The sequence below is a fragment of the Bison bison genome, unplaced genomic scaffold, assembly GCF_000754665.1.
Source record: "Bison bison bison isolate TAMUID 2011002044 unplaced genomic scaffold, Bison_UMD1.0 scf7180017859588, whole genome shotgun sequence".
Lineage (NCBI taxonomy): Eukaryota > Metazoa > Chordata > Mammalia > Artiodactyla > Bovidae > Bison > Bison bison.
This window is the reverse complement of record NW_011490160.1, coordinates 22,706-23,344: the sequence shown is the minus strand read 5'-3', so window position 1 is coordinate 23,344 and position 639 is coordinate 22,706. Positions and strand designations below refer to the sequence as shown.

At 41.2% G+C, this 639-nt stretch overlaps 1 protein-coding gene across 1 annotated transcript in view; it reads right to left on the bottom strand.

The window, feature by feature from the left end:
• Window positions 1–639, bottom strand: part of LOC104981946 (long-chain fatty acid transport protein 6-like) — a gene marked incomplete at its 5' end in the record, with an annotated part of 36,485 nt that overhangs the window by 24,195 nt on the left and 11,651 nt on the right. The window lies entirely within an intron of this gene.

The following is a 639-nucleotide window of genomic DNA, read 5'->3' as shown; positions in this document are numbered from 1 at the left end:
TTCATCAAGAGGCTTTTTAGTTCCTCTTCACTTTCTGCTATAAGGGTGGTGTCATCTGCATATCTGAGGTTATTAATATTTCTCCCGGCAATCTTAATTCCAGCTTGTGCTTCTTCCAGCCCAGCGTTTCTCATGATGTACTCTGCATATAAGTTAAATAAGCAGGGTGACAATATACAGCCTTGATGTACTCCTTTTCCTATTTAGAACCAGTCTGTTGTTCCATGGCCAGTTCTAACTGTTGCTTCTTGACCTGCATATAGGTTTCTCAAGAGGCAGGTCAGGTGGTCTGCTATTCGCATCTTTCAGAATTTTCCACAGTTTATTGTGATCCACACAGTCAAAGGCTTTGGCATAGTCAATAACGCAGAAATATATGTTTTTCTGGAACTCTCTTGCTTTTTCCATGATCCAGCAGATGTTGGCAATTTGATCTCTGGTTCCTCTGCCTTTCTAAAACCAGCTTGAACATCTGGAAGTTCACGGTTCACGTATTGCTGAATCCTGGCTTGGAGATTTTTGAGCATTATTTTATTAGCGTGTGAGATGAGTGCAATTGTGTGGTAGTTTGAACATTCTTTGGCATTGCCTTTCTTTGGGATTGGAATGAAAACTGATCTTTTCCAGTCCTGTGGCCAC